Here is a 20,231-nt window from a genome sequence, read left to right as displayed (position 1 = left end):
ATAGTCAGTTTCCTGTTTAGGTGGGCATCCCTAGACCTGACAACAACAGATACATCATCATAAGCATACGTTTTATTCTCAACAATATCCTGGGAGGCAATCAACAGGGAAGCCAGGTTGACGTCTTTACCTTCCAGGATATCCCTTTTTATATGCTCAGGTATCATATGAGCCGGGCTAACTTCCTTGTCATCCAGGGTGATGGCTGGAGCAACTAATGGCAAGTCAGCTGGTGCTTGTGAAGCAGCAGCGGGTGGCCCTGCTAGAGTAAGGGCCGTGGTGACCGACTCAAGTTTCTCCAGCCTGGAGTTGACCTTGCTCATGGACGTCATGAGTGAGGATAACATGGCATGTATATCTCCTGGGTTGGACTGGCTAGGTCCTTCCCCGGCATCCATGTTATTTGTAGATGTGCGTAGCAGTTTGAAAAGTTCTGCTTTCCTTGCTGTAGCGGGGTAGGGGATTTGTCGTCTCCTCAATTCCGTGGTTATACGTGGGATCGTCCAGGATCTGATCGATGCTGGACTGGCTAGCTCTCCTCCTTGTGTGGGAGTGACAGCTCTAGCCGGGGTGCTAGGCAGGGAGAAATCCTCTACCCCTTCCTGAGACATACTATAAACAAAACAATTCATTAGTATAGGAAACCACCAAATTGTACTGGCAGGCTAGCTAGGCCGGATGGCGAAAACATTATACTTGTTTGGTGACAGATGGAGCCCTGCTAATTGCCAAGCGGCTTGAGAGGCTCTATCTATGCATGGCGAGAGGGGTTATTGAGGCCACTCGTCGTAGTGGCAGGAGTTTTAGGCCTCTCGGTGACTAAGACAGAAAACAGGGGAAGGGAGTGACAGGTGAGGCCCTCTCTATGCAACATGCGAGGCGGCTAGCTAACGTGTGGCCCGATGGGTGTTTGCCTCTGAAATGTTTGAGGCGGGGTGTTGGCCTCGCGGGACCACTAACTGATGGCGATTGCCAAGAAGAGGTACATACCTATTGGGATGCATGTGACCCTATTGCCAGCACTCTAACCTAGGGGGATAAAATGAAATGTATGGTACAAATACCATATGAGCAGGTGTACGTACCTGGTAGTATGACAAATTCACAGGAAAAACCCATGTGGAGCAAATATATATAAGCTTGACAGCCTGAAATGGGTAAAAGAAAGTAGTATGATGAGTGTGGATTGTTGGAAAGAAAACAGACGTATAGCCTGTGGCAGCAATGTTTTAAGGTTTGCTTGCATATGATTGCAAATAAAATGTTGATACTATGCAATAGATATGTGTTACTCAGAAATGTTGGCATGGCTTTAATAAGATATCTGAGGGAGGCCGTGGCCTATGTACCAACAACATTTGTGTTATATAATAATGGTGTGTAAGGGGAACATAAAATGTAAGTTATATATATATGTATATTACTGTGCAGGAAACTTATGATTGGTTGGATCAGTACGTGTGATTCAACCCGAGTATGCATGAAAAGGAATTAAATCCTTATGTGTCATGGTTAACAACAAAGAAATGAGGCCTGTAACGTAGGCTGATTTAATTGTAATGAAATGGATAATTAAAAAAAAAAAACTCCAGTAAGCGTGGGAGTCCAATGGTCTATACAGAAATGTTAGCTGGTTTCATACCCTTAATGTAATAAGCGATACCTTAAAAATAGCATGAAAATGGTCTGTCTATTTAACCATGCAACTTTTCTTTATTTTTGTTGTGCATTATGGGTTACAAGCAAGCCTGTTATGCCACGACAGCAGTCACAGGTATAGCAACGTTAACATCGTCATGACAGGTTTAATCTGCACATTTTTTGTGAGTAGGTATGCGTACTAGTACATGCAATCAACATTAACAGTGTGCAAATTATTGAAAGTTATGCTTATTAAAACGTACATATCATGGAAAAGTTGGTAGAAGAGAGACAAAGGAGGAGATCAAGGTTTGAGCATACAATCTACGTTCAAGATTATACTAGTTAGCTCTCGCTAAGCTGAGGAACGGGTGGTGATACATCTCACTTGTCTGCCCAAGTGGGTAAATGGTTCGCATCATGCTAGCACTCAGACGTGTAGCTTGGGCACATAAAGCTTAATATGAGAGCAGTATCAACATTAAGAAGTTACTTCGTTTGTTTTTGTCAGAATATATAGTAGTTAGGCTTTTGCTTTTCATCTGTGGTATTGGTACATTGTGCATTATTCGCTGAAATCTCACACTAAACAAATTGCCCGCTAAACAAATGAACTTTTCTATATAAAGGCTAGGTAGACTTATGAGATTATTAATAACGCCTAAAGTTATGAGAAGGTATGTGATATCACAGTTTCGAGAAGGGTATACAGTATACTCATTTAACAGGTTACATTTGTCATGTTCTCGCAGACATATAATTAGAACGAAAGGCAAAGAGAAGCACAATGGAAACATAAGGGAAACACATGGCATACAGGTGGGAACCAAGAGAGAACAAACTTATTGTTTGTGTGAATTTGCCTTGCTGAGTTCAGTGTCCGTTAGCCTGCTGCGAAGCCCTGTTTCAGCCGATTCCGGTCGGGTAGGTGGTACCTGAGTCCGCCGATCACCTTAGCCTGTGTGAGAGCAGGGCTATTGGGTAGTTGCTGCCGTTGTTCAGTAGGGCTCTGTGTGGCATGGCTTTCCTCTGGCTCTGCTGGGTTTGCAGCACCACTTTCTTTACGTGTACCGTAAGTGGAGCTCTGTTGCAATGGGCTGTATGTTGACCGGTCATCCGTTTTCTTTCAGGTGCGGGTCTCGCTCCTGGGTGCCGTCTCACCTGTGTGGAGTCGCTGCATTTTGGAGGTGGGAGTTCTCTTCTGCCTCGGGGTTGCATAAGGGCTGGTGCTTGTGGGCCTCGAGCCTGGAGACCATCATTGCGGTGAGGAATGGTAGTTGCTTTTCGTTTGTGGGATGTTGGGCGAGTGTGTAAGCCTTTCGGACGCTGAGATCATCTCGCAGCGGCCATTTTGTGCTCTCTTCGTGGGTGCTTTGGTGAGCGGGCATGTATGGCATGCTGCTGCATGCGCCGCTCCAGTTTGGTCCAGAATGCCTCAAATATTGCCTCTAGTCTTGCGGCCTGTGCAGCTTGTTCAGCGTGGTAGTCTCTTGGGCCCTGTGTGCTCTCCCCGAGTAGCATGGTTGTTACCACGGCAGCAATTTCAGGGGCACTTTGAGTCCGGTTGGTTAGGCCGGGCCCGGAGCATCCTGAGCTCGGTCCTGAGCGGGAAACTGCAGCCCATGCTGTTACGTGTGTCCAGTCGGTGGGGACCGGGATAACCCCCTCCGGTCCATAGGGGGGGGAACGGAGGTCCAAACTGCGCTTCGTTGAGTGTTTCCGCGGCGGGAGAGCGGCCGTCTCCCCCACCGCCGCCATGCTTGCAGGCCACAACCTCGGGAGGGTCGAAACCGGAGCGGAGAGCCACCTGCGTGGTGTCGGCCCGTAGGTCTCGGTAACCTCTGTCGCTTGGGCGTGACTAGGAGTTGATTCGAGGCCTCAGCTCGTCGGTAATCGCCGGTTAGTGCTTTTAGAAGCGGGAGCAGCCGCGACATGCAACCGCTCCGCTCTGCAGTCAAACCCCGCCCCCCCAACCATGCAACTTTTTAACCAAATGTAAATACATGAAATGTAACTCATGAAAAAGATCTATGTGAATACATAGCAGAATAACCGAATCTTAGTATGAAGGGAAACAGAAGTTAGCATGAATAGTTTAACCGTATGCATTTTAATGCGAACAGCAATCGTGCATAGAATATACTATGAATAAGTGCCGACCAGAAAACACAAACCGAAATGACAATCGTTTAAATGAAGCAAGGGAAAAACAGTTTGTACGAATTGATCGCTTCTCTAATACGCATAATTTAGCCGAACAATTTGTAAGAAATGAAGCCGCGAAAAAGGCTTTGAAATGCGACTGTGCAGAGAAAACCGTAAAGCGAGGACCCGTGCTGTACCGTGCGCCGTGGGAACCGATCCTGGCGTGACAGGTAGGTCTGACTTACGGTTTAGGAGTCCCTGGGACGTGATCTGTGACGAAGACCCGGGTAAGAAGCTGGACGGACGGAAAAGGCCTGCAAGAGGATTCCTGGACACAGCTTGCTGCAGAAAAACTTGTGGGTAAGAAAACCAAGATGGCGTCTGAGAGAACCGGAAGTGGATCCTCATTCAACTCTGACCTCGAATGGTAATGAGCAAGGTAAGGGGAGTGCCTTAAGTAGGCTAGAGGTAGCAAAACAGCCCCTCCCACAAATACAGGCAAATTGCCTTAATACATATATATTTTATATTTATATATATATATATATATATATATATATAAATACTTGTTATTTATTTTAAACATGTTTAATTAATTTTTTTTATTCTTCCCACCAGCAGGGGGACTGTCTGACATTTCAGACAGTCCCCCTGCTGGCAGATCCACAGCCAGCTATAGGGGGCCATGTGATCGCTCTTTGAGAGTGATCACATGGCTCCGGGGGGGCCTGATTTGCCAGGGGAGGGCTGCCTGGGCTGTCAGGCAGTCCTCCCGAAGAGGATGGTGGCGGAGGTAAGTACCTCCGAGCTCCTGGGGATGCAAGCCGTTACGGCGTTCTATGCCGCCGCAACAGCTTTCAAGCCCATTTAATGCGGGATGGCATAGCACGCCGTAACGTCTTTAAGGGGTTAAAAAGTTATGTATATGTTATTGTCATTATATTATTATTATTAATATATTAAATAAAATCTGTGGACATATTGACCCATACCTAAGAATGTCAGTGTTTTATTAGGGGTGGCTTGGTATAAGGTAGTAGACAGCTCCTCCTGGCCATATGGCGACAATGCACTTGTCATGAAAATGTAACATTTCTCCCTGGGACATTTAGCTGAAAAACCTCAGACTGCTGTTTAGCAAAACAGGCCTGATATATCTTCCCTCAACCACCATTCCACATTTTCGCTCACAACACTTATGATTGTATGAACAGTAACGTCTCTACATTTTCACTAGAGAAGTAAAGACTTTTTCAATACAAGAATTCTTTAAAAAAAAAGGTTTCATTCCACAGTTTGTAAATATGGAAATATAACATTACTACATCAGTAGAAACATTGCCTTAAATGTGCATCTTCCAGCTTTCCCATTTGAAGAGTTGTTGTAAGGTGTTGATTTAATATGAAAAATCATGTTATTTCTATGTTTATTCAGATAAGGAGGTGACAATATAATATGATTGAATGTGCTCAGAGTGATGTTAAAGGTGTAAACAGAATTTCCATATTTAGAATTACAAAATTGATTTTACAAATGGAAAACCTGTAATATGCATCTGTAAAGTAATTTCTAATGATGTAGTAATCTTATATATTTTTTAAAGAATACTTTTGTTCTACAAATTCTTTGCCTCTTTAGTGATAATGAAGAAAGGTTACTGTTCATAGGGTGTGCACCTAGAGAATTTTTATATTTTTAAAAGGCAAAGAGTTTTTAAAGGTGCAAAAATACAGGATAGTTTTATTTCTGAAACTAAAGACAATAAAATTACTAAACACGGATTTAAATGGATGCCTTTTCTTAATGGGGGAATGTCACATCCCAGTAATTTGAAAAATAAAATTAATTGCAGAAATTCGTGACTTTTTATCCTGCTAGAAAAGGGCATAACATTTCACATGGACCAATTATTTGCCAGAAGTCTCTCCATCTAACTACAACTCATGTGGAAGGACCACAGGCACCCATCAAAGACACGTAAGAGTCAAACCATTCTTAAGGAGTCAATCTGGCAGTTTACCATCAGGCCGCTCAAGGGGACTCCTGGCATCATAAGCACTATAGAGAAGTGCATTGTCCCTTTCCAACCTGTGAGTTTAGCAAGACATTTTTATTTTTGAATGTTCCAAATACATGTCATTTGGATGAAACTGATACTTATGTTACATATTCTCTCCAACTATTATGAAAGAAAATTAAAAGACACATATCATGATTTTTTTTATTACTGTTATAAAACAACAATATTTGTATGTCTCAAAACAATAATAAGCAAAACGTTTTCATAAAAGACCCCAAAACTACTTTTTGCATGTTGCATGTTTTCTTTTTTCCCCTTTGAATTTGTTACAACATTACAAGTTCAACATCAACACTGGTAGAGTCAATTACTGCAAGTTCTGTTGAAAAATGACTACTATAATTGTTGCTCAAAACTGTTGGAATTCTTTCCATACAAGGAAAAAGTTTGGAATTCAAAATATTTTCATACTTTGTTGACCACACTGGACCCATGTAATCGGAGACACATTTATGAAGGTTGCATGAAAAATGTCAAGATGTCAATAGTTCCCAATTTTGTAAAAGCAATAGTATTCATTAAAATGATATCTTCTTTCTCATAGATAAAAAAAAAATGATGGATCTCGGAAAGGCATCTTACATTGTCACCTTCCTATTTCTAAAGTTGTCTCTTAAATATCTGGACCAATGAGTCATATTAAGCTCTCCCGAGGTCCATGTAGCTATTACACCTGTCAAACAAGGAGGATGGATTAATCAGACTGGTCCCAGTTGGGTAAGGATTACTTTCAGACATTCTAAGTAATGCAGGGCTGTCAAAAAATGCTTGACACAAAAGTTTAGCCACATTTTGGCACAGAATGCAGAAGTAGCTCAGAAAGAGCAGATGGATTTTCTGAGCTGCTCAAAGACTGCATACACCTACATTCAATAGCTTTTCACCACAAGCACAAAGCTAGATAAAAGCTTTTCAGAGCAGACCAGAGATATTGGGAAAAAATACAATTTCTGCTTGGCTTGTTATTATTGAACTTTGATGCAGAATTCATGGCAGATTAAATAGCTTGTACTACAGCATTAGATATTGTATATATTGAATTATAGCCATAGAATTACATTATTCTACGGTACTGTATGTACGCAAAGATTTTTTTTTTTTTTTTAAACAAATTGCATGATAAAAAAAAAGAAACAACTGAGAAATTAAATAGATGGGTTCAATAAGCAATACATGGTTTAATTTTAACTCCGAAGTAGGATTTTTTTTTGTTTATCGCTAAAAAAAACACTTTTGCAATTATTTCTTTTTTACAATGTTTTATATGTTATATAGTCTTTGTAATAAAATCAAGATAGTGTTTTCAGTTTAGAAGGAAAATATCCATACTTTTTTTTATCTTACTCCAGACACAAAATACAAAAGCAGGAGATTACAGTAGAATACTTTGATAAAATATTTTAAATGCTAAAGAAAAAACAAATCTTGCTTATTTAAATGACAAACGAAATAAAATGTTTTCTTTCCCTGGATATATACATGGCAGCATTACAGTAGAGTTAGCTCTGCTCACTTGGCTGTTTAGGACAGGAAACCATAACTAGAAATATGACCTCAATGACCCTATCCCCTTAGACTTAGTAACATAAATTTTATGGAAAGGAATCCCTTATGTTGTCAGAGTCATATCCAGGAAAAGAAAATTATGCATAAGCATGAACAAATTCCAAATTCCTTATTCCTGGCTAATCTATGACAGCACCTCAATAGAGTAATAGTCACATCAAAAAAAGGAATAAGAGAGGGACAATAAATATTGCAAAATTACTGAAAAATAATGAAATTGTACAAAATATATAGTGAGAAACTGTACTGGATGATTCTAACTCACGAAGTTGCAAAGCATAGTGCTTAATATACGTGTGCACAGTGAAAACATTTTTTTGGCCAAACCACTTTGCCAAAAAAAAAATATAAATAATGGAATGGCAGAAGTTAGTCCATGCCTCAGTTTCAAGTTAGCATAATTTCGTTAACAAAATTAATTTGGGAAATAATTTGGACAGCCAAAAAAGCAGGTATACAGATACATATATTGTTTTGCCAACATAAAATAGCAAAAACTGCTATAATATTGCCTTGCCTAATGGTTACATGATATCACACATTTTTGTAATGCCAATTCTGGCATTAGTTTATTATATATTTGGATTAAAAAAAAAAAAGGAATTGAAAAGGAAATCCTTTTTTTTGTGCTATTTTGTATTTATGAAATATGGGCAACAGAGGCCAAGTTGAAGAAAGGGGATTTATCCAAAAATGAAAGTCAGTGAAACTCAAAACATTCCTACATATCCAGTCTGTAACGTTAATGACAGTCCTTCAGTGTGCTAATAACACAGTGCACAGCCAGGCCCTGTGACACTGATAATTTTAGTAAATTTTTAAATGAGATTGGTGAACAAGGGCATGACTCATCCCAAAATGGCTCAAAGATTTTGTCATGTCCCAAAATGGAGTAAGAACTGATATTTGCTGCCATTTTATTGTCCAAGTGAGTCAAGAAGGGAGTCAATGCCAGTGGAGTTGTGGGAAGATAAACTATTGATTGCCCTCTGTAACAAAATTATTTTCACCATGTCTAAAGTTGTGTCACTGTGCTAACATCCAGTTGTAGATGGTGTGTGGAAAGCGCTGCTTTATGTTGCTTCTTCCTGAAGAGTTAGCTAGCTTTCACACTACTGTAGGAATGCACAGCAATCCACCTGCATGGTTGTAAGTAAGGTTGGACCTTCTTCAGTACCACTGTTGCAGGTGCTCTTGGTGTCAGGTTAAACAGACTCAATCCAGACACAGATCATAGGGAAAAAAATCCACAGTTTATTCATACCCGACTACGGTCTTATCAACACAGATTCATGTCTGCAAATAGGGCTTAGAGCCTCCCATCTTGGGTTAACAGTGCTTATATATGACAGATGATGCAGCTCATACGTAAGCGAGATATGCAAGGGTTACTCCCATTACTGCAGCAAAAAATAACCAATTAGCAAGCTTTAACTATCACTCTATTCATTTACTACTTTACTGTATATGAACATTCTTGGCATTCTTGTACATACGTACGTACTGGCCCTGATTGAGTACAGTTCTTGTCCCATATATTGTCCTATGGCTCTGAGGCATTTCCGAGATCATCTACCACATTCCCCCCTTTCATGCTTCAGAAACTGGATACAGGTGACTGACAAGCATCATAACACAATGTGTCCTGTAGGGCTCATACCAGTCCCTATTCTTTGGGCACATGTACGTATTGTTTAACTTTTAAGTTCTTTCCCATAGCACCTCAGTACAGGTGGACTCAGGTCATGTATTCAATATTAATATCACCATAAACTCAAGATGAGCAGATGATCCTGAAGAAGCTTCAACCGTGCGTCGGCACCTCAGTTTCCGGATGTGAGGGCTGCAGGGTAAGGGGTACTTCTGATTCTGTCTGCTGTTGGGGGCCTCGACTTTCCATTGATGGCAGCTGCCAGGCATTATTATGGCCATCAAAACACCTACTTGTTGGAATTTTCTCTAGTAGGTATTTTCACTCCCTTAAAGCGGAGTTTCAGAGGGTTGTCGGGCTTAGCAGAAGTTACTTCCCATGGAGCAGAGGCAGGCTTGATTCTGGAGTGGTGGATCCATGGGGTAATCTCAGTGACTTTCACGGTGTGCTACTTGTTTGGGTGTGATCTCTCCTCCTATTTGGTGGAGGACCCCTTTAGGACCTAAGTCAATCTGTGGTGGTCGGCCCCTCCCTTAGTGGTCTCTCCTCTTCTCCCCCCCTTTCCATTAATGGTCTCTCCTCCCCCCCCCATAGTGGTCTCTCCTCACATCTCCTAACACACATTGGGTGCTGTGTGTGTGTCAGGGCGCTGTGTGTGTGTAAGGGTGCTCTGTGTGTAAGGGTGATGTGTGTGTAAGGGTGCGGTGTGTGTGCGTTTGTGAGGGTGGTGTGTGTTTAAGGGTGATGTGTGTGTGTGAGGGTGCTGTTAGTGTGTGTGTTTGTGTGTGTGTGTGAGGGAACTGTGTCTGTGAGGGTGCTGTGTGTGTGTGTGTTTGTGAGGGTGGGGTGTGTGTGTAAGGGTGCTGTGTGTGTGTGGGTGCTGTTAGTGTGTGTGTGAGGGTACTGTATGTGTGTGAGGGTGCTGTTAATGTGTGTGTCTATGTGTAAGGGTGCTGTGTGTGTAGGGGTGGTGTGTGAGGGTGCTGTTAGTGTGTGCTGTGTGTGTAAGGGTTCTGTTAGTGTGAGTGTGCTGTTAGTGTGAAGGTGCTGTTAGTGTGTGTGTGATGTGTGTGTAAGGGTGATGTTAGTGTGATGGTGCTGTTAGTGTGTGCTGTGTAAGGGTGCTGTTAGTGTGAGGGTGTTGTTAGTGTGAGGGTGCGGTTAGTGTGTGTGTGAGGGAGTTTCAGAGGGTTGTCGGGTTTAGCAGAAGTTACTTCCCATGGAGCAGAGGCAGGCTTGATTCTGGAGTGGTGGATCCATGGGGTAATCTCAGCAACTTTCACGGTGTGCTACTTGTTTGGGTGTGATCTCTCCTCCTATTTGGTGGAGGACCCCTTTAGGACCTAAGTCAATCTGTGGTGGTCGGCCCCTCCCTTAGTGGTCTCTCCTCTTCTCCCCTTTCCATTAATGGTCTCGCCTCCCCCCCCATAGTGGTCTCTCCTCACATCTCCTAACACACATTGGGTGCTGTGTGTGTGTCAGGGCGCTGTGTGTGTGTAAGGGTGCTCTGTGTGTAAGGGTGCTGTGTGTGTAAGGGTGCGGTGTGTGTGTGATGTGTGTAAGGGTGCTGTGTGTGTAAGGGTGCTGTGTGTAAGGGTGATGTATGTGTGTTGATGCTGTTAGTGTGAGGGTGATGTTAGTGTGTGCTGTGTAAGGGTGATGTGTGTGTGCTGTGTGTGAATTGTGTGGGGGTGGGGGGACCATTTAGGAAATAGCCCTCCTCCCTTCTTACCTTTTGTAGGGAGGGGGGACCGTGCTGCTGCCATCCCTGGTGGTCCAGTGGTGAGTGAACTCTAGCCTGTGGGGCAACGCTCCAACCTCGTGAGAGGAACCCGGCAGAGCTGCTGGCTAGAGCTCCCCGGGTCCTCTCCTGCCTCCATCCCTGCCTGTGGGCCGTGAGGGAGATCTTTTATCTCCCTCACCATCCCATGGAGGCACATAGCGCAGGCTGCGGGGATTAGGGTGTGCCCAGGCTGGGGCCATTTTTGGCACATTCCATGCACTTTTTGGCTACTGCCTGTGTTACAGTAGACAGCCCTAGTAGATAAAAGAAATGGATAAGTGTGACCTCCATGGATGATTTCCCTGTGTAGGTGTACTCATGGAGAGCCCTTACAATGTTCACGGCCAATGACGTGGTGATAACTATTCTTCCATTTTATAATTGGTACCATTTGTTGTCCAGGAAATTGCCTGGCTATGTTACCAGCCATTTTTGTTCAGCAGAGCTGTAAAGGGGGTGATGGGTACCGGGAACAGCAGTTGACTAAGGTACAGAGTCTTTCATAGCGGCATGTTTTGCAATTCAACTGGCCAGCCTGTTTCCAAAGGTCACATAGGTGTCGCCCGTCTGGTGGGCTCAGCAATGGATAATGCTAACTTGGGCAGGAGCCTAGATCGCTTTGAGTAGTTCCAAAATCTTGGACGAATACGTGATGTCTTTTCCTCCAGAGTTGAGTAGGCCCTGTTCCTTGTACAGGGACCCATGGGCATGAATTGTAAGTAACGCATACTTTGAGTCAGTGTACATGTTGGCACGTAGGCCCACGGCCAGTTGCAGGGCCCTTGTCAGGGCTATTAGTTCAGCCTTTTGTGCAGAGCCCTTTGGAAGGGGTTTAGCTTCGATAACAGAACTGATAGTGGTGGCTGCGTATCCAGATCAACATCTGTTTTTTTCCTGGAGGTAGTCTCGGAGGTGAGGCCTACTGGAGAAGACTTCATCCATGATCTCCATGCAGTCATATTGAGTCTAGTCAGGATCTGGGAGTAAAGTGGCTGGGTTCAGTAAGTTGACAGTTTCAAGGTGAATCCCTGGGTTCTCACATAACATGGCTTGGTACTTTGTCATTCTACTATTACTAAACCAGGGATTGGCCTTGTAGTCAAGGAGGGTTTGAACAGCATGTGGAACACGGACATAAAGTTCCTGTCCTAGGGTCAGTTTATCAGCTTCTGCAATGAGGAGGGCGGCCGCAGCCACTGCTCTCAGACAAGGGGGTAGGCCGTTGGACACTGTATCCAGTTGTTTGGACAGGTAGGCAACAGGTAGCTGCCACGAGACCAAGTACTGTGTCTTCCTTTTCTCCTGGACATTCAAGAAGAACACTCTCTGGTGGTCTGGGAATCCCAGTGCAGGAGCTTGGACTAAGGTCTCCATCAGAGCTCTGAAGACTTGCTGTTGTTCTGGTTCCCAAAGGAATGGGTCATGCTCAGATCACCGGGATCACCGACGACCGGGTGGGATCACCGACAACCGGGTAAGTATTAAGGACGGCTTGGACGTTCTATGCTGCCCGCTGGCGTTTAGGAACGGGTCCCAAGGACAGCATAGAACGCCCACCATCCTTATGGGGTTAAAAAAAAAAATCACAAAACACAGTTTAGCAGGAATGCCTATAAAATCACAGTACTGTTCTATAAGTCTCTTCAGTAATTTATTACACTATTTATTTACAAGACAAATGCAGACCTTTATAAAGTAAAATGTATTATGATCAAAATAGTCATAGTGTGTATATATATATATATATATATATATATATATATATATATATATATATATATAATAGGTTACAAACAAAAGTTTATACACGCCAACAAACAGATAAAATGAACAGGGAGAAAATTAGCAATAGAACTTTTGGTAGGAAAATGGAAATACACTACATATTTGATCTGAGATATGAACAATTTTGTATCATGTAAACGAACACAGCTTTATTCAGTAATTATTGTGTTTGACATTCAGAAACACGTCACTGTACACAGCACTCCACAAAAACTTAATAAAAAAGAAATTTATAAAAAATGTAAATTGGTGATTCCAAATGGTAGTGACTAGCAGTAGGTCACAGCACTAATTGTCCAACAGTCTCATAGTAGAATGAATGAAGCTGACTATCTCCTACTCAAAATTTCTGTGAGTGCCAATGTGGTAGTAGATAGGCAAATTTTACTTTTTTCCCCATTTTTAACATTTTTACACTCCCTGTTAAAAACAAAAAGGATTTTCAGTCTTCAAACATTTAACATAAACAAAAACCTGTCAAACTGTAAATTAGTGATTTTAAGTTGGTGTTAAATTGCAGTGGCTAGCAGTAGCCGCACTAACCATAACCACCAGACTAACCACAATCACCAGACTCACACTTGGATGAATAAAGCTGGTTAGTATAACTGCCACTCAAAGTTTGTGTGAGTGCCAATGTGGCAGTAGCTAGGCCAGAGATTTTATTCTTTTGTTTTCGTTTTGTTACTTAAAAACACACTGCATAAAAGGTTTTGTTTAAAAAAAAGTAACAAAAAACAAACAAACAAACCTGTAAGACTGTAACGCTCTGAGCTCGCCAGAGGAGAACCCGGCGGAGCTGTAGGTTAGAGCTCCCCCAGGTCCTCTCTCCCTCCCTTCCATGCCAGCTGTGGGGATTACACCGCTAACGGACTGGAGAGGGAGATATCTGATCTTACCTTGGTCCTGCAGAGATGGCAGGAGAGAGGGAGGCAAGATTCCCTGTGCCATCATCATAGAACCGGGAAAATATCTTGCACCATCCCTGGGTGTCCATCGCAGTGCCCCAGGCACACAGTTTTGAAACTGCTGACTTACACTACTGTTGGAATTTTTTAGAATGTCTAAAGACCTAAATTTGGGATTTTCCTGTGAACATTTGCGCTGACCGAATTGGCGATCAGAGTTGTCGAATTGTTGGCGAATTGGCGATCAGAGCACCATTATGAGGTAGCGACTGACTACATATAGGTGCGCACCAGCAGTGTGCAGTGTCTGTCCCATCATTGGATCAGGGAGAAGGAGCACCAATGCAGGTAAGCATTACAGTTACTAGATGTATCCCAAGGTTGTCCAGCAACCGCTGCCAGGCAAGAACCACAAATAGTTTCTTTGCCAGAGCGCTATCTTCATATGCTGCTCAGTACTTTGGAATTTTGTTTCTTTTTTCCTCCAAAGCTTTGGAGCTCTTCCGGAGCTCTGTTGTCTAGTTGCCACGGTTACTAAACAAACTAAATGGACATTAAAAGTGTCAGCCAGAAACCAACTAAGCTTACCTAGAGGAATGTCATTAGAAATATGGTGCTGCAAAAAGTACTTTGAACCAGTCTCTGGGTTTGTAACTGTGAGTTTTCCTATCAGTGTTATTTGGTAAGTTTAGAAATGCAGGGAATTCAAAGTGACTTTCAAATTAAAGGTCAACATAGCCAAATTGAAAGCATGTCTGACTGGGAGAATATTTTCAGTTCAGCTATTTTGTCTTTAATTTTGAAATTTACTTTGAATTTGCTTTGAATTTGCCGCAATTCTCACTTGTGAATAACCCGGATAGCCTTAAAATAGGAAGGGGGTAGGCGGAGAGGTATAGTGCGGAACAAGTACAACACCCTTGGCATTATGGACATCTTAAGCGTTACTATGTGATCTGTCCATGACAGGTACAGCGGTGCCTAGTGTTTCAATAGTTGGTTACACTTGTTCCAAACAGAAATGTAGTTCGCCACTATGCGTTTTGCGGGATTTTTCGTAATCGTGAGCTCTAAGTATTTGATGGAGTCTGTTCTCCAGTCAAAGTCATAAGTGGGGGTAAGGGTGCCAAACAGGGAGGTCGGGATGCCTATAGGCAAGACTTGTGTCTTAATCGCATTCACGGAGTAATAGGAGACCTAGCCATAGGTTTGAATCCGTTGCATCAATGTGGGGAGGGATTCTTGTGCATTCGTAACATACAATACAACATCACCAGGAGGGGTGCTAATTTTAATCTGTTTGTCATCCAGGTTTTCCCTTTGTATGGACTTATCCTGTCTAATAAGGTGTAATAGGGGTTCTAAGGCAAGGACATAGAGGAGAGTGGAGAGGGGGCACCCCTGCCTCGTTCCGTTTGTGATTCGAAATGTGGGTACAATGCAAATATTTGTCTGACAACTTGGGGGTGGAATCCATACCGTTCCAGCACCCGCCTCAGGAAGGCCCAGCCGAAGCGGTTGAAAGCTTTCTCTACGTCCAGTGCTAACAGAAGACCACCTCGGCTTGAACTTCCACGCTACCGCTGTATCAGAGTAAGTTTTTGGGTGTTGTCAAGACCCTGTTGTCCTATCACAAAACTCGTCTGGTCATCATGAATCAGGTGTGGGATGATTGGGCTCAGTCTATTGGCAATAATCTTGGCATAAATGTTCACATCCGTGTTGAGCAGGGATATAGGTCTACAATTTTTGCATAGGTCTAAGGGCTTTGTCTGGTTTGGGGATTGTAACTATTGTAGCTATCAGCATATTGAGTGGCAGAAGGCTGAGGACCCTGTGGTCTGGTAAACCTTTAGGAGTGCTGGGTGCTAAGGTGCAAGTGTAGCGCAGACCGTTTTATAATATTAGTTAGAAAGTCCATCCGCTCCAAGAGATTTCCCCTGAGGTAGTTGTTTGTGTGATTTCGTGGATAGTAATAGGTTGTAGCAGGGCCTATGTTTGTTCCCCCATTAGTCTAGGTAATGAAACTTCGTTTAGGTAATAACTAAAGATTTGGGGTGGGTTATGGTGTTGTCAAGTTGGAGGTTATACAATTTGGAGTAGAAATCTGCAAATACCCTACTGATTGCTTGAGGATCAATATGTTTCTTACTTTCATCATCTATGATGTGGTATATCTTAGAATGTGCCATTTTAGCTCAGAGCCTATCCACCAAGTATTTGGTGGCTTTGCCTGCGGTGTGATATGTAGTGGCCCTCAACTTGTAAAGGAGGCGGTTTGTTTTTTCCGCGTGAAGTTGGGCTATTGTCGAATGTAATGTATTGATTTTGGCCATGGGGTGTGTTTTAATTTTTGCAGAGAGCCTTGCTAGTTCTTTGTGGGACTCCAGGAGTTTGGTTTGGCACTGGTTTCTGAGGTAGGAGGACCTTCTAATAAAAAGCCCCCTGACCACTGCCTTATGGGCGTTCCATGCGACCTCCCCGTTTCCATTGTTCTTAAAATAGCTTGTCAGTTCCGACCGAGTGGAGTCCCTGAGCGAATTATCTGTCAATAGACACTTGTTGAGGCACCACTGCCCATTATTTAAATTGAAACTCGTCATGCATAAGCAAGTGGACTGGGAGGTGGTCTGACCAGGTGATCTCCCCTACCTTACAATCCGCTAATTGGGCCAAAGTGGTATTATCTAGGAAGAACGTATCTATACGGGTTTATGTATTATGCACTTTGGAGTGAAACTAGTAGTCCACTTCCTCAGGGTGCCGGGTTTTTCATGCGTCATATAAACTGTGGTGTGTAACCTGGTTATGTTTTTACATGTGGTGGTCTGCTGCTTTTTTCTATGGGCAAAAGGAGAAAAAGGCTGCGCCAAAAGAGACCTAAAAGTACAATAAAATAAGTCCCAATAAGAATATAAAAATAAAAGTAAAAAAAGGATAAATGAAAATGTCAATGTTTGTTGCGCATGTCGCACTGGTAGGATGTTCTCTCTTCTTATGATGCTTTAGATCCTCCCGTGATATGAAAAATATAAAAGGGAAAAGGACCAATTGTGCAGGGTGTGGGGTACGTGGCAGATGAAGAATAAAAAGTAATGAACTCACATTTGCATGAGCTATGACCAGCTCAGGGGTAATAGGCGTTCTGCAGTATAATCCCTGCTAGTAGGATATCACGAAATTCTGATCCACTTAGAGTCTGGTGCTGTCCAATTCTCAGGAGAAGGGAGAAAAATTTAGACAACAGATAGTACTCTCCGAAGATAAAATGTGGTATAGATACAAAGCAAAATAAATATACTCACAATATAAAGTGCAGATGACACTGCACTTGAGATATGGCGTGGGCGGTATAATCCCCACCTTAGGATATATAAGATGCCAGGAGAAGAAGATATAAAATTGTAGTGATAAAAATATATAATAAAAGTATGAATGGCACAAGGATAAAGCCAAACGTAATTTATTATTAAAAGTATATCATAAAATCCATTAACGCGTTTCACCACTGGGGTTTTATCAAAATGGAATAACATTAAAACCTGGCAAGAATAAAATATATATAGGTGCACTGTTACTTTAAAAACGGCGCCCATACTACCACCTTTGGTGGGAATGCCCTCATATAACACAACTCTGGAGAGATATAGCAATGCTCGCATCACTCGTACTACACAACACCATCCCCCCAGACCCCTGGCTGTGGCTATTATCCAAGCCCCTACCAGATACACCCCGGGCCCACAACAAACTCCTAGCCAAACTAGCCCTAGCTACCAGAAGAGCCATAGCTGCTCACTGGGGAGTAGCCACAACCCCAACACTAGCAGACGTGAAACGCAAAATGAACGAAGCTAGGACAATGGCCTCATACACGAAACCACAACACATTGTGACAAAATATGGGATCCATGGCTTGCAGAGCCCTCCACCCACGTCTAACACACTGCTGCGGTGCGCCACCCCCTTTCTCCCAAAACCCCGCACCCTACCCAGATCTCCCTTTCCACACCCCAACAACCACTATCCACAGACCCCCGACACTACAGCTGGTAACCTAGACACCTCACCACAACCACACACTTATACTACCTTCGATAAACTCCGGCAGCGAATCCAACGCAGCCAGCAACCACACAACGACGAAGACAGAAAACCACATACCAAAGACCATTGACGGAAAATAGACGTCAGACAATCACAAAAAATCGAAGCGACAGGTCTGCCCAGAACCAAATTAACCCATACCCAAATAATGGCATAGCTAGATATGTATGTTTCTGTTTAAGTTTAACTGTTTTAAATGATTCCAACATTTTGTATTTATATAACAAAACCCTTGACAAACAGCCGAAAGAGCCTACAGACCAATGTATAGGCAACTGTATAACTACGCTCACATATGTGGTAAAATGTTAGGCTTTTGCACAAGCCGTAAATGCACATATTTCACATGCTTCTCTTGTCAAGATGGAAAAATAAAGAATTCTAAAAAAAAACAAAAAAAAAACGGCGCCAAACATAGCATCAATTAACATAAGCCAATCACAGTTTAGGCAAAATACATATGAAAGATAAAACTTGTAATACTGTTAGAAATAGGTATACTCTTAAGTGGAGTGAGGTCTGGTGTGTACCAGACATAATGGGCGAAAGAAAAATAAAAAACGAAGCTATATAGCTTAAATAATATTATATTGTTTTTATACACTAGCGCGTCACGTGACCCGCGCGGGGTTGTGGGAAATGTAGTGCGCGGGCCACGTGATCGCACTTGTCCACATCCAATGAATGTACTGGGTGGGCGGTGCTCGCGCGCGTCACATGGTCCGCGTCACACAGGAGCAGTGTGACACAGGAGTCTTGTGATCGGCGCTAGGGAGCTTGGGAGATGTAGTCAGAAAACCCGAAATGGGTTTTAAATAGAAATAGCTAGCATAGACATATATAATATCGGCACAAGGATTATTATACATATTAAAGTGCTAAATAGCAATAAGTAGCCATATATAAGGTTAATCAGAGAATAACATATAAAAATTAACTTGATAGGCATAAACAGTATATATAGTTATAATCATATTAATGATAAATATGTATACTATAGCAGCATGGATAGTATTCATCACATTAGTGCAAAGTGAACTAGCAGCATAATGTTCTATTTTTAAATATTAAAAAATAATTAAAAAATAAATAAAAAATATAAGATAGGTATAAAATGTCTTAAAGGGCAACACTTACTATATAAAACCATATGTGAGAACATACATATACAGACAAGTATAAGAATATCAGGATAAAAATATCACAATAATGATAAAATGTCTATCTGCTATGACCACCATTTTATCCTGATATTCTTATACTTGTCTGTATATGTATGTTCTCACATATGGTTTTATATAGCAAGTGTTGCCCTTTAAGACATTTTATACCTATCTTATATTTTTTATTTATTTTTTAATTATTTTTTAATATTTAAAAATAGAACATTATGCTGCTAGTTCACTATGCACTAATGTGATGAATACTATCCATGCTGCTATAGTATACATATTTATCATTAATATGATTATAACTATATATACTGTTTATGCCTATCAAGTTAATTTTTATATGTTATTCTCTGATTAACCTTATATATGGCTACTTATTGCTATTTAGCACTTTAATATGTATAATAATCCTTGTGCCGATATTATATATGTCTATGCTAGCTATTTCTATTTAAAACCCATTTCGGGTTTTCTGACTACATCTCCCAAGCTCCCTAGCGCCGATCACAAGACTCCTGTGTCACACTGCTCCTGTGTGACGCGGACCATGTGACGCGCGCGAGCACCGCCCACCCAGTACATTCATGGGATGTGGACAAGTGCGATCACGTGGCCCGCGCACTACATTTCCCACAACCCCGCGCGGGTCACGTGACGCGCTAGTGTATAAAAACAATATAATATTATTTAAGCTATATAGCTTCGTTTTTTATTTTTCTTTCGCCCATTATGTCTGGTACACACCAGACCTCACTCCACTTAAGAGTATACCTATTTCTAACAGTATTACAAGTTTTATCTTTCATATGTATTTTGCCTAAACTGTGATTGGCTTATGTTAATTGATGCTATGTTTGGCGCCGTTTTTAAAGTAACAGTGCACCTATATATATTTTATTCTTGCCAGGTTTTAATGTTATTCCATTTTGATAAAACCCCAGTGGTGAAACGCGTTAATGGATTTTATGATATACTTTTAATAATAAATTACGTTTGGCTTTATCCTTGTGCCATTCATACTTTTATTATATATTTTTATCACTACAATTTTATATCTTCTTCTCCTGGCATCTTATATATCCTAAGGTGGGGATTATACCGCCCACGCCATATCTCAAGTGCAGTGTCATCTGCACTTTATATTGTGAGTATATTTATTTTGCTTTGTATCTATACCACATTTTATCTTCGGAGAGTACTATCTGTTGTCTATATTTTTCTCCCTTCTCCTGAGAATTGGACAGCACCAGACTCTAAGTGGATCAGAATTTCGTGATATCCTACTAGCAGGGATTATACTGCAGAACGCCTATTACCCCTGAGCTGGTCATAGCTCATGCAAATGTGAGTTCATTACTTTTTATTCTTCATCTGCCACGTACCCCACACCCT

The sequence above is a fragment of the Pelobates fuscus genome, chromosome 4 (genome assembly GCF_036172605.1).
Source record: "Pelobates fuscus isolate aPelFus1 chromosome 4, aPelFus1.pri, whole genome shotgun sequence".
NCBI classification, from domain to species: domain Eukaryota; kingdom Metazoa; phylum Chordata; class Amphibia; order Anura; family Pelobatidae; genus Pelobates; species Pelobates fuscus.
The sequence above is the reverse complement of the archived record's forward strand: the minus strand, read 5'-3'. Positions refer to the sequence as shown.